Consider the following 13985-nt stretch of genomic DNA (forward strand, 5'->3'; position numbering starts at 1 on the left):
ATGTAAGGCACCCCTAAGGTATGCCCTAGGTAGCCCCAAGGGCAGGGTGCAGTGTATGGATAAGGTAGGACATATAGTAATGTGGTTTATATGTCTTGACAGTGAAATACTGCCAATTTCGTTTTCACTGTTGCAAGGTCTGTCTCTCTCTCATAGGATAATATGGGGGCTACCTTTAAATATGATTAAAGTGTAGATTCCCCTAGAGAGTAGATGGACATGTGGAGTTTGGGATCCCTGAACTCACAATTTAAAAATACATCTTTTAGTAAAGTTGATTTTAAGATTGTGAGGTTGGAAATGCCACTTTTAGAAAGTGAGCATTTTCTTGCTTAAACCATTCTGTGACTCTGCCTTGTTTGTGGATTCCCTGTCTGGGTCAGTTTGACAGTTGGGTTGTTTTTCACCTCACACCAGACAGTGACACAAAGGGAGCTGGGGTGTGATCTGCATTTCCTGATTAGCCATCTCTGCTAGGAGGGAGGGGTGGAGTGGTCACTCTCATCTGAAAGGACGGTGCCTGCCTCTGACAATGCTGTCTCCAGCCCCCTGGTGTGTGTCTGAGGCCTTGCCTGGGCAAGGCAGGATTTCACAAGAAGGTGTGAGTCCCCTTTGAAGAAAGGTGACTTCAAAGACTAAAATGGGTATAAGAAGGGCACCCAAACTTACAAACTTTAGAAACACTTCTGGAACCAAGAGGAACCTCTGCCTGGAGAAGAGCTGATAGCTGAGGAAAACGTGCTGCCCTGCCTGTGACTGTGCTTTGTGGAGCTTTCCTGCAGTGCTGCTTCTGCCAGAGTAAGAGGGCAAAGACTGGACTTTGTGTGCCTTCCATCTTGAAGAAGAAATCTCCAAGGGCTTGATGTAGAGCTTGCCTCCTGTTGTTGAAGTCTCAGGGATAGCAAAGACTTCTTCCTGCCAGCACCTGGAGTCTCTGGAGAGACCCCTACTCTGCTCTGTGGTGCCCTTCCAGTTCCTGGGACCCTGAAAGGAGAGGCTGGCAGCCTAAGGACAAAAATACACGCACCGAGCGCCGTGCAGAGAAAAGATCGACGCGAATCCGATCGCGGCTGAGAAAACGACGCGACGCCGGCTCCGCAGCTGAGAAACGACGCCGCAGGAAACGCGACCGGAGAATCGACGCCCGGAGCAGGAGAAACGACGCGCAGCATCGCTGACGAAGGCTGAGAGATCGCAACCTGCGCCGCGGGACTTTCGGACCGTCGCGTGGCTGGCTTTTTCGACGCGCATCGCCGTGCCGAGTTGTTTTCGACGCATATAACCGTGCAGGGTTATTTTCGACGCACACCGCCCGTGCGGGGTTATTTTTGACGCAAACCAGGTACATTTACACGCTAGCAGCGCTAGTGTGTTGTTACAACTACCTAAAGACTCTTTTTATTTTAAACCTTTAAAAAATCATAACTTGACTTGTGTATGTGGGATTTTTATCATTTTGGTCTTGTTTTGTCTAGATAAATATTTCCTATTTTTCTAAACTGGTGTTGTGTCATTTTGTAGTGTTTTCATTGAGTTACTGTGTGTGTTGGTACAAATACTTTACGCCCAGCACTCTGAGGTTAAGCCTACTGCTCTGCCAAGCTACCAAGGGGGTAAGCAGGGGTTAGCTGAGGGTGATTCTCTTTTATCCTAACTAGAGTGAGGGTCCTTGCTTGAACAGGGGGTAACCTGACTGTCAACCAAAGACCCCATTTCTAACATTGGTGACCAGCGGTCGGGATTCGGACTTGTATTTGTACTTGACATACAGTAATTAAGTGTACACTACTGTTTTGAGTTCAGACCACTACGTGACCACATACTACTTGTCTTGTGATTCTGCTTTTTGTTCTCTGATGTCCTCCTGGAAGTATTGCTAATATTTTTGGACTTTGTTTTTTGGTTGTGAAGCCTTTGCAGAATGGAAGTCAATTTCTGGCACCTATTTATGTATAAAAAGTGGCAGCTTAAAGCATTCTGCATGGAAAGGGGACTGGCTGTGAACAAGAAATCCAGAAGGGAGGATCTTGAGTCAGCCCTGTTTCAGTATGAATTGAAACGTTGTCAGACAACACCACCAAATGACTCTGAGGAGGAGGACTACTCCGAAGAGGAGGGCAGTGGCCCTGGGGAGGGAACAGAAAGAGATGAGTGGCTCCTAGCTCGAATCCGGAGTCTGGAAGAGCTAGATGCAGAGCTTGAGAGGGCTGAGGAGAAGAGAGCCTTAGTCCTGGAAAAAGAAAGGATTGCAGCTCAAGAGCTGAGCTGTGAAGAGCTGAAGCTGGAGGCCATGAGGGCTGAGTCCAGTTCAGATGGTGGCAGCAAAAATCTTGTATCCAGCACTGCTGAAGAAGTGCACATGCCCAGAGAGGTGGTGCCCTACTTGAAGGAGGGAGTTAACACACGCCAGGAGGTTCAGGGGTATGAGGTAGCTCCAGTGATGCACAGGGTCTCTGAGGTGGATTGGGGAACTGGCATGGGGAGTCATATTCCTACTGGTGGGAGGGACACTCTACTGACTCTAGGTGAGAATGACAGGGAGAGGGGTTCCCCCCAGGTAGAAGTCCTGGTTATGGAGTGTGAAAACATCCCAGAAGAGTGTGGGTTGAGTGTCAGGGACAGTCAGGTACTGTCTCACCAGTCTCAGGAGGGTGATGTGGGGTGCTTTTTCAAAGCAGAGTCACTGGATGGTTGGGTGAAGGGTACTTTGGTTAATTCATGCGAGGGGCTGAGTGATGTAATTGCTGGAGAGCATATGTCTAGTCCTTATTTTCCAGAGCTATGCCAACACCAGGTGGAGTGTGAGTTCTCTGACCCCAGGGAGCTTACAATGGAGGCAGACTTCTGGGTGAGTACCAGAGAGTCTGAAGAGGCATTTGGGGGTGCTCCTGAGAGGAGTGGTCTAGGTAGTTCCCAACCAGGTGAGGTAGGGAAGGATTGTAGTGTCCCAGGTAGGTCCCAGTGTAGTGGGATGGGTGAGGGACCCCATGTCCAGTCTCAGAGGAGAGGGAATGGGGATGGGTTGAGGCCCAAGGTGCCCGAGATCCGGTCCCAGGTCCTGGAGGGTTCCCTGCGGGAACACCAGGAGGGGAGCCTAGCCTGTACCATAGGGCCATCTGTTGAGGGAGACCCCACAGTGTCAGGAGAACTTGGGGGGGCGGCTGTAGCCAGCGTCCCACCAGTTCTGGTGTCTGGCAGTACCACTCCTAGTGAGGGGGTGCAGAAGTCCAGACAGAGGGTTGAGAGGGGGTTGCGGACCCCAGTGGAGAACCTGGAGGGTCAGGGGTCAGCTCTGAGAGCAGAGCCCCCCATGAATGACCTTGGTGAGACCATTTCTGGGTTGGGGGGAATCCAGACTCTGTCAGATGGGCAGAGGTCAGGAGACCTGCGCCAGCCAGACTCTTGTGTGGCCCTTCGGGACAGTGTGTCCCTTGAGGGGGGTAAGTGTGCCCCCCTGGAAGTCCTGGTGTGCCAGGCAATGGTTCAACCGCAGGGTGGTGACTCTGGGTTGAATGATCAGGTTCAGGGGGTAAACTCTGACCTGATGGGGGGTAAGTGTGCTCCCAAGGAAGTCCTGGTGTGCCAGGCAGTGGTTCAACCGCAGGGTGGTGACCCTGGGTTGGATGACCAGGTTCAGAGGGTAAACTCTGACCTGGTAGGGGGTAGGTATGCCCCCCAAGAAGTCCTGGTTTGCCAGGCAGTGATCCAGTCTGTGGGTACAGACCCTGGATTGGGAGGCCAGGTTAAGGGTGTCCCCCCTGACCTGGAGGAAGGGGCTACTGCTAACGGTGCCCCTACCATGTTGTCTTCTGGGGGGGCCACTCCTAGTTGGGTGGTTCAGGACCCCAGAAGAGAGGGCAGGGGGGGGAAAGCCTCACCCCTGGCCCTGGTCCAACCTGAAGGTACAGACCCCAGGTTGGAGGATCAGTTGCAGGTTAACATCCCTGCACTGATGGAAGAATTGTGCAGGACTGCTTCGACAAGCACCCTGACAGTTTTTGACTCTGGGGGTGCCGCTTCTGCAGGGAGGGTACAGAGCCCCAGAGGGGAGGACCAGGGTCAGGTTAACATCCCTGACCTGGTGGAAGAGAGAGTGGTCAAAGGGTGCCAGGCACCTGGGGCTACCACCCCCCACTCTCCACAGTCACAGTGGTTAGAGAGGCCTGAGGTCGGGCTCTCATCCCTGACAGTTGTCTGGGGCCACTGTGGCTTGCTGTCCTGGTGGACAGAGTTGCCCCTGGGGGGGGGAGGACGAGAGTCACACCCCGGGGGTGGAGTGGGCAACACCACTGTGTTGGCCCTGGTGGTACTATCTGCCCATTGCAAGACATCTGTGAGCAAAGTAAAGTTAGGTGTTGCACAGATGGTGTCTGTAGATGTGGAGAAGGGTTCCCCATGGGTTAGCTTAGTGGGCCCTGAGAGTATGGACAGAGGGATCCAACTGGAGTCAGGAAGGCGTAGAACTGGAACATGCCCCTGCTGTTGTGGGCCTGGGTCCCTGTTCTATCGCCCCAATCAGGGAAGTACATCAAGGTATTGATTGTTCTCCCCTGGCTTTAGGCTGGTAGGGGGTCGTGTTGGACTTTTGCTTATGCAGGGTCATCCCCAGACTTTTTTGCCTCCTGCCTCCTATATTTTTCTGACATGTTGCTGTTGGCTTTTCAACTCTGAGCACTTTACCACTGCTAACCAGTGCGAAAGTGCATATGCTCTCCTGTTTAAATTGTATGTAAGTGGTTCATCCATGATTGGCATATTTGAATTACTAGTAAGTCCCTAGTAATGTGCACTAGAGGTGCCAGGGCCTGTAAATCAAATGCTACTAGTGGGCCTGCAGCACTGGTTGTGCCCCCCACATAAGTAGCTCTGTAATCATGTCTCAGACCTGCCACTGCAGTGTCTGTATGTGTATTTTTACACTGTAAATTCGACTTGGCAAGTGTACCCACTTGCCAGGCCTAAACCTTCCCTTTCCTTACATGTAAGGCACCCCTAAGGTATGCCCTAGGTAGCCCCAAGGGCAGGGTGCAGTGTATGGATAAGGTAGGACATAAAGTAATGTGGTTTATATGTCCTGACAGTGAAATACTGCCAATTTCGTTTTCACTGTTGCAAGGTCTGTCTCTCTCTCATAGGATAATATGGGGGCTACCTTTAAATATGATTAAAGTGTAGATTCCCCTAGAGAGTAGATGGACATGTGGAGTTTGGGATCCCTGAACTCACAATTTAAAAATACATCTTTTAGTAAAGTTGATTTTAAGATTGTGAGGTTGGAAATGCCACTTTTAGAAAGTGAGCATTTTCTTGCTTAAACCATTCTGTGACTCTGCCTTGTTTGTGGATTCCCTGTCTGGGTCAGTTTGACAGTTGGGTTGTTTTTCACCTCACACCAGACAGTGACACAAAGGGAGCTGGGGTGTGATCTGCATTTCCTGATTAGCCATCTCTGCTAGGAGGGAGGGGTGGAGTGGTCACTCTCATCTGAAAGGACGGTGCCTGCCTCTGACAATGCTGTCTCCAGCCCCCTGGTGTGTGTCTGAGGCCTTGCCTGGGCAAGGCAGGATTTCACAAGAAGGTGTGAGTCCCCTTTGAAGAAAGGTGACTTCAAAGACTAAAATGGGTATAAGAAGGGCACCCAAACTTACAAACTTTAGAAACACTTCTGGAACCAAGAGGAACCTCTGCCTGGAGAAGAGCTGATAGCTGAGGAAAACGTGCTGCCCTGCCTGTGACTGTGCTTTGTGGAGCTTTCCTGCAGTGCTGCTTCTGCCAGAGTAAGAGGGCAAAGACTGGACTTTGTGTGCCTTCCATCTTGAAGAAGAAATCTCCAAGGGCTTGATGTAGAGCTTGCCTCCTGTTGTTGAAGTCTCAGGGATAGCAAAGACTTCTTCCTGCCAGCACCTGGAGTCTCTGGAGAGACCCCTACTCTGCTCTGTGGTGCCCTTCCAGTTCCTGGGACCCTGAAAGGAGAGGCTGGCAGCCTAAGGACAAAAATACACGCACCGAGCGCCGTGCGGAGAAAAGATCGACGCGAATCCGATCGCAGCTGAGAAAACGACGCGACGCCGGCTCCGCAGCTGAGAAACGACGCCGCAGGAAACGCGACCGGAGAATCGACGCCCGGAGCAGGAGAAACGACGCGCAGCATCGCTGACGAAGGCTGAGAGATCGCAACCTGCGCCGCGGGACTTTCGGACCGTCGCGTGGCTGGCTTTTTCGACGCGCATCGCCGTGCCGAGTTGTTTTCGACGCATATAACCGTGCAGGGTTATTTTCGACGCACACCGCCCGTGCGGGGTTATTTTTGACGCAAACCAGGTACATTTACACGCTAGCAGCGCTAGTGTGTTGTTACAACTACCTAAAGACTCTTTTTATTTTAAACCTTTAAAAAATCATAACTTGACTTGTGTATGTGGGATTTTTATCGTTTTGGTCTTGTTTTGTCTAGATAAATATTTCCTATTTTTCTAAACTGGTGTTGTGTCATTTTGTAGTGTTTTCATTGAGTTACTGTGTGTGTTGGTACAAATACTTTACGCCCAGCACTCTGAGGTTAAGCCTACTGCTCTGCCAAGCTACCAAGGGGGTAAGCAGGGGTTAGCTGAGGGTGATTCTCTTTTATCCTAACTAGAGTGAGGGTCCTTGCTTGAACAGGGGGTAACCTGACTGTCAACCAAAGACCCCATTTCTAACAGCATGTATGGGTTTGAGTAACACAAAATGATGATGGAGAGAGTGCTGAAACTTTTCAACCACTGACCTCCAGTCACAGATCTGGGTTTAATCCATTGTTCTTTTGCTCACCATGCTACTCCAGTATGGACCCATCCATATGCAAATCAGTCTTGACTGTGCTCCCCCTGGGAACAGTCAAGCCCGAACTGCCAGGTCAGGTCCTTCCTGGACCAGAAACATGGGCCTGGACTCCGAGGACCTAGACATCACCTTTCAGAGGACAGTGGTAGGAATCCAGCGGGGCTGGCCAAGCAGGTGATGGTATGGGTCTAAACCAAGTATATGGTAATTTACCCAGATGAGAGCCCCAGTACAACTAATATGCGTGGTTCAGAAGAGGCAAATCTAATCAGTGACAGGCAGCTGTCAGTGTGGCAGGATACAGACCTACATATGGCTAATGTCAAATGTGCCACACTTCCACCAATTATATTGCCAAACCCCAGCAATGACAGTTGAAGTTCCATAAGTACCTGTCCAAGATACAGTATACTGTACATACACAATGTGAATGGCTGGAACTGTGGATGACAACTGTTTTGAGTAGCTGATGTCATTTAGCAGCCAACATGACAGCTCCTTGGGCTTAGGGGATACACATAGTCATCCATGGAAATAAAGACAGAAAGCATACCCTAAGCCATTCCTCCTACTTGGCCAGTGTACACAGGGAACAACCAAACACTCAATCAACACGGAGAGATAATTGTCTAATACTTACAGGATTTATTAAAACATATAAATAACATCATATCAAAGCCTATCCTATACACTACCCTAGACTAAGCTACCATAAACTAACTTAAAACAACTTACACCTATACCTATCTATCTTATTCTAAACAAATCTTACATATGTAGCTCCACACTCTAAACATTGTCACCCCCCCACACCTTAAGAGACAAGACATGAGTAGGACAATATTAACTAATGCTACACATGTACTAACCTATCCTATTTCCTAAACAAATATATATTTATTTAAAGTTTTTTTGTATTTTTGTTATTTTTTTTTATTAACATAGAAACCCCAACCTAAACCCCCACCCATCCCCCCAAAATAGAAAATGTACTAAAACCCACCGCCCAACTAAACTTACACTAACCTATACCTAACCTACACTATTTTATTGTCATAACGACTACCCCCCTGAAACCCAATAAAACATTTACCAGCAGTAAAAGGGAGAGGGAAGGAACTAGGAGTCTGTGGCACACATGTTTTACAACTTCTTCATTTTATTCTTGCAGTACTTTAGTGGTTTGTAATTACAGACATTGGGGGTCATTACAACATTTGTAGTAAATGCCGGTTACCGCCATGCAAAAGACCGCCAGCACACCGCCGCGGCCGCGGAAATCCGCTGCAGCTATTATGACCCACAGCTCGCAATCTTCCAAAATTCAGACACCCACACAAGTCCGCCACACCAAAGGTCAGTGATAAACTGGCAAAAACAAAACCTCCACCGTCACGCCAACAGAAATACATCCAAACTATCATGACACACGAATCCACGCGCCTGTCTTTCAACCGCGGTATTCCATTGGCGGTACACACCGCCGCGCTCAAAATACACACACATTTACAAAACACTACCACATTGGACAATTCCAAATACACACACCTGATACACATGCACACACCACTCCCACACACCCATTACAATATAAAAAAACACCCACATCACCCACAAACCCATACGAACACAATTACCGAGAGAAGGCCAGAGAGAGACACCACCATCTACAAACTAGCATCCACAGGCACACAATACTATCACCCACATAACTTCCACGCACCTCACACAACACACCACTAAATATCACCCCAGTTATCACTACACACACCACCCCACACATCACCCACACAACCCCATGGCACGGCAAAGACGCCCCAGGTTCTTTGAGGAGGAGCTCAGGGTCATGGTGGAGGAAATCGTCCGGGTAGAGCCACAGCTGTTCGGATCACAGGTGCAGCACACCTCCATAGCTAGGAAAATGGCGCTATGGTGCAGAATAGTGAACAGGGTTAACGCAGTGGGACAGCACCCAAGAAATCGGGATGACATCAGGAAGAGGTGGAACGACCTACCGGGGAAGGTGCGTTCTGTGGTCTCAAGACACCACCAGGCGGTTCAGCGGACTGGCGGCGGACCCCCACCTCCTTCCCCACAACTAACAACATGGGATGAGCAGGTCTTGGCGATTCTGCATCCTGAGGGCCTTGCAGGAGTAGATGGAGGAATGGACTCTGATAAGTCAAATCTTAACTATTACAACCCCCCACCCTACCAGCATGCCATCACATACCCCCACCCTCACCCTCACCCCCATCAATCCAACTCCTCACAAATGTCCCAATATCACAAACCACACATCCTAACACCAAGCCCTGCATGCAACAACAAAGCATGGACACCCATCACCAAAGCATGGCCACTGCACATACCCATACACCCCCATAAACCACCATCACACAAGGTCCCACACAGGAATGCAAGCACTGGGGTACAAAGTCACCCACCCAATGCTCACCATGGCAGACACAGATGTAATAAACATCCTTTTATACCCCTGCAGGACCCCTACCCAACATCACCGGACAGGAGGGTCCACACATGTCCACACCACCAACAGAAGAGGCCCACAGTGATGACAGCAGCTCTGTCCAACTGGATCTAGATGACCAGCCCGGCCCATCTGGGACCTCGGGACAGTCGGTTCCCCTCACACAGTCACAGGCCACTACAGAGCTTCCCCCCTCTGGAAACACCAGAACAGCACCCACCCAGCGGGCCCATACCTCTGTCCCCAGGACACGTCAATCAGCAGTGTGTCCACCACTACAGGGAACCCAGGCTAACCCACTACCCCAACAACAACAGGGAACTGGGGGAAGTGGTAGTGGGCACACGGTCCAGGGGACGGAGGCCCAGGAACAAAGGGGAACTGGGAGGGCTGCAGTGCGACAGGGGGAGGACAGGCCCATGGAACCCACTCTCCACGAGGCCCTCTCCAACATCATGGGAGCCTACCACCACTCCCAGGAGACGATTGCAATGGTACTGGCCAAGTTTCAGGAGACCCAGCGCCTGCAGGAGGAACAGTATTTGGGCTTCAGGGAGGAACTCAGATCCATCAATTCCACCCTGGACACCATCGTAGGGGTGCTGAAGGAAGTACTCAACACCAGGAGGGACACTGTGGCACAACAAGGGGCTCCTGACACTAGCCTGGACGATGAACTGCCCACCACCTCCGCTGGCGCTAGTGGACTGGAAGCCCTGCCACAGGACCACCACACCAGCACCCCACCCCCTGCAGAGGGAGAACCACCCCTCAAACGGTCCCTGAGATCCAGGACAAAGACAGAGAACAATGCCAAGACCCCAGCCAAGAAATGAGACCACCCTGAATGTCATCTTTCTGTCCCACTTTGTCACCCTGTCCATCCTCAAACTGCCCCAGCTCCACTTCCTATGCCCACTTGGGCAATGCACCTGTGAGACTAATAGACTGAACTCTGCCATGGACAATCCTCCACCATCACCCCTCACCATTTTACAACCCCCTCCAATATTGAGCACTTAAATAAACACCCTTTAAGCACAAAACAATCTGGAGTCAGTCTGTGATTTCGAAATAGTGTATTAGCAATTACAGTGGCAAAATGCTCTTTCAATTGCAATGTCAACATTCCTATGTCACACAGGTCTAGTCCATGAGGAAACAAAGTAGATGTCACACTGTGGGACACACATCTGTGAAATCGTAAGGGAAAGTGATCACTCAGTGACCATACATTGGGTGAAAAGGACAGACAGTAGAGAGGTAGTAGTGTTAAAGTACATGTAGTAGGCAGGTTTGTATTCTTACCTGTGTCTCACTGGAAATATTGCAGGATCACAGAGTTCCTGTTGTTGATGTCCTCTTCTCTTCCTCGTCTTCACTGTCCACAGGCTCCACAGCTGCAACAACACCACCATCTGGACCATCCTCCTGCAGAAAAGGCACCCTCCTGCAAAAAAGGCACCTGTCGTCGCAAAGCTAAGTTGTGAAGCATACAGCAGGCCACGATGATCTGGCACACCTTCTTTGGTGAGTAGAATAGGGATCCACCTGTCAGATGGAGGCACATGAACCTGGCCTTCAGGAGGCCGAAGGTCCGCTCTATTATCCACCGAGTTCGCCCATGGGCCTCATTGTAGTGTTCCTCTGCCCTTGTCCTGGGATTCCTCACTGGAGTCAGTATCCATGACAGGTTGGGGTAACCAGAGTCACCTGCAAATGGCGAGGGACAACTGTTAGACACACACTAACCTGCAGGATATCCCCAGACCCAGACAACCATTCCCGCTGACTTTCTTCCAGGTGCTCACCTAATAGCCACACACAGTGCCTCTGGAGTTGACCCATCACATAAGGGATGCTGCTATTCCGCAGGATGTAAGCGTCATGCACTGAGCCATGGAACTTGGCATTAACATGGGAGATGTACTGGTCTGCCAAACACACCATCTGCACATTCATGGAATGATAACTCTTCCGGTTTCTGTACACCTGTTCACTCCTGCAGGGGGTACCAAAGCCACATGGGTCCCATCAATGGCACCTATGATGTTGGGGATATGTCCCAGGGAATAGAAGTCTCCTTTCACTGTAGGCAAATCCTCCGCCTGAGGGAAAACGATGTAGCTCTGCATGTGTTTCAACAGGGCAGACAAGACTCTGGACAACACGTTGGAAAATATAGGCTGGGACATCCCTGATGCTATGGCCACTGTTGTTTGCAATGACCCACTTGCAAGGAAATGGAGGACTGACAGCACCTGCACTTGAGGGGGGATTCCTGTGGGATGGCGGATAGCTGACGTCAGGTCTGGCTCCAGCTGGGCACACAGTTCCAGGATTATGGCACGGTCAAGCCTGTAGGTGATGATCACATGTCTTTCCTCCATTGTCGACAGGTCCACCAGCGATCTGTACACCGGAGGAGGCCGCCATCTCCTCACATGTCCCAGCGGACGGTTCCTATGAAAGACAACAGTGAGCACAGAGCCAACCAGCTCAGAGGTACGTACCCACAGCTTACACAGAACATGAATCATAATCCGAAATTTGGCCTGTATGAGTGTTGAGGCAAGGCCTAGGTATGCGTGAAACAGTTAATTATTAAGCCATGTGGGCCCCTGAAATGGCGGCTGCCTGACCTGTAAAGTGGGACAATGGGATGTGAGGTAACTGCGCTGGTGTTCTACACCATTGCGGTAGGCGGTTGAATACCGTGGCGCAATGCTGCCTTGGTTAACATTGGACCCTATTGGTCCCAGGAGCCAATGACGATGTATGCCGGCGGTGACGGTACGCACCGCCGTGGACGTGACCACCATTTTCTATCTGTTCAATCACTCAATACCTGATCTTCTACACTGCAAGTGCTGCTGTGACCTCGGTCTGGAAGAGACAATGGCTCGTGCGTCTTGGGAAAGGCCCCTGCCTTCTTATCGGAGGAGTTGGAGAAACTCGTGGATGGGGTCCTCCCCCAGTACACGCTACTCTACGGTCCTCCAGACAAACAGGTAAATACACTGGGAGCATGTTGTATGGACTATGCCTGTTTGGAGTGGGGTGGATGAAAGATGGATCGGGGGGAGATTGAGGCGTGCATGAAACGACAGTGAGTGCATGTGTCAAATGGCAAGGGTAGGGATGGGGGCCAATGACTGTGACGGTGCATTTGGTAATAACTTTTCTTTTCCCCCTGTACAATTCATGTAGGTCAGTGCCCACCAGAGAAAAGATAATTGGCGTGCCATCGCCAAGGACATCCGGACCCTGGGGGTCTACCACAGACGGAGCACCCACTGCCGTAAGAGATGGGACGCCCAGCTGAGGATGGCCTCCCAACGTGGGAGGGGTGCCCATCGCACCATGACACCCCTGATGTTCAGGATCCTGGCGGTGACGTACCCGGTTTCAGATGGGCACTTCAGGGCATCACAGCAGCCCCAAGGGGGTGAGTACACTCTCATTCTGCTGATTGTGCATGCAGTGGAGGTTTCTGGGTGGGGGAGGTGGGCTGTGGGTTTCCCTAGGTCACCACCCCCACTACCATTCACCCATCCCACGTGTCCTCTCCCAGTGTGTCTGTGACGCCACCTCCCAAGATACACAAACGCAGGCACACACCCACCCAACAGCCATCCACCTCACAACATCCTCCAGCGCATGCACCTTCACCCAAAGTCACCAAACGAACACCTCCTACAACTACAACCTCTTCCTCCACTCCCAAACCTAGGGCCCGACTCTCCAGGTCCCAACCTAGCACCTCGGCCACAACATCTCCGGGACCAGTGTTGCCTGTAGTCACCGGAATCTGGAGTGCACCGGCCACCAGGGCAGCCAGTGTGGCACGGAGCCACAGCACGAACAGTCCCCCACCTGTCAAGCATCAAAAGTTGGCCAGTGCCCGGCGGGAGAGACGGAAGACTCCAGCCACCAAACCCACTCCCAGGGGTACAGGTGGGAGTGTGGAGTCAGCTGTGACACCTTCCAAGGTGGGGAAGGGCCACAAGAAAATCAGCAAGTCTGGTAAGAGCAGCACAGCGGAGAAGACCGCCATCATCCCTGCTGCCCAGGAGGCCACTGCCACCAGCCCTGCTGCCCAGGAGGTGACCGCCATCATCCCCGCTGCCCAGGAGGCCACCGCCAGCCCTGCTGCCCAGGAGGCCACCGCCACCAGCCCTGCTGCCCAGGAGGCCACCTCCATCATCCCCGCTGCCCAGGAGGCCACCGCCAGCACCAGCCCTGCTGCCCAGGAGGCCACCAGCCCTGCTGCCCAGGAGGCCACCGCCAGCAGCCCTGCTGCCCAGGAGGCCACCGCCACCAGCCCTGCTGCCCAGGAGGCCACCGCCAGAACCAGCCCAGCTGCCCAGGAGGCCACCGCCATCATCCCCGCTGCCCAGGAGGCCACCGCCACCAGCCCTGCTGCCCAGGAGGCCTCCACCAGCACCAGCCCGCTGGGCCAGACAGGACCACCAGCACCAGCCCCGCTGGGCCATGAAGGACCGCCAGCACCAGCCCTGGTGGGCCAGACAGGACCACCAGCACCAGCCCCGCTGGGCCATGAAGGACCGCCAGCACCAGCCTGCTGGGCCATGAAGGACCGCCAGCACCAGCCCCGCTGGGCCAGACAGGACCACCAGCACCAGCCCCGCTGGGTCAGACATGAACGCCA

Source organism: Pleurodeles waltl, chromosome 10 (genome assembly GCF_031143425.1).
Source record: "Pleurodeles waltl isolate 20211129_DDA chromosome 10, aPleWal1.hap1.20221129, whole genome shotgun sequence".
In the NCBI taxonomy this organism is placed as follows: Eukaryota; Metazoa; Chordata; class Amphibia; order Caudata; family Salamandridae; genus Pleurodeles; species Pleurodeles waltl.